Source organism: Hyposmocoma kahamanoa, unplaced genomic scaffold (genome assembly GCF_003589595.1).
Source record: "Hyposmocoma kahamanoa isolate Upper Pololo Valley unplaced genomic scaffold, ASM358959v1 100021, whole genome shotgun sequence".
In the NCBI taxonomy this organism is placed as follows: domain Eukaryota; kingdom Metazoa; phylum Arthropoda; class Insecta; order Lepidoptera; family Cosmopterigidae; genus Hyposmocoma; species Hyposmocoma kahamanoa.
Genome location: NW_020653200.1, coordinates 15,546,607 through 15,547,048, shown reverse-complemented (window position 1 = coordinate 15,547,048; position 442 = coordinate 15,546,607).

Below are 442 nucleotides of genomic sequence, written 5' to 3'. Positions count from 1 at the left end.
AACAAATATACGCGATTTAAATCCGGAAAAATAGTTTCATTTCCTATGTGTAACAATCGCGAAAACCTAAGAACTCGATACTTACTACTACATTAAATTGTAATGTTTAAACAGTAGGTTAAAGACTAGAAGCAAAGTAGTGGTAGCATTTAATTAATTAAAAGAAAAAACACCGTTCTTTATATTATAGATACATTTAATAAAAAAGTAAACCATGTAGATATTTGTATACAAAATAAGAAAACTTATAAAAAGCAAATAAAATAATAATAAAAGATAAAAAAGGGAATAGTGATGAAAGAGAATAGAATCTGTATCCCAATATAGTACGAAACATTATAGAAAATGCTTTTGAACGAAAAGTAATGTACCTCCTAGTATTACAACGGTTACCTTGAGTTTTATTTCTACTTTTACCTTTACTTATATGCTACTACTGTGT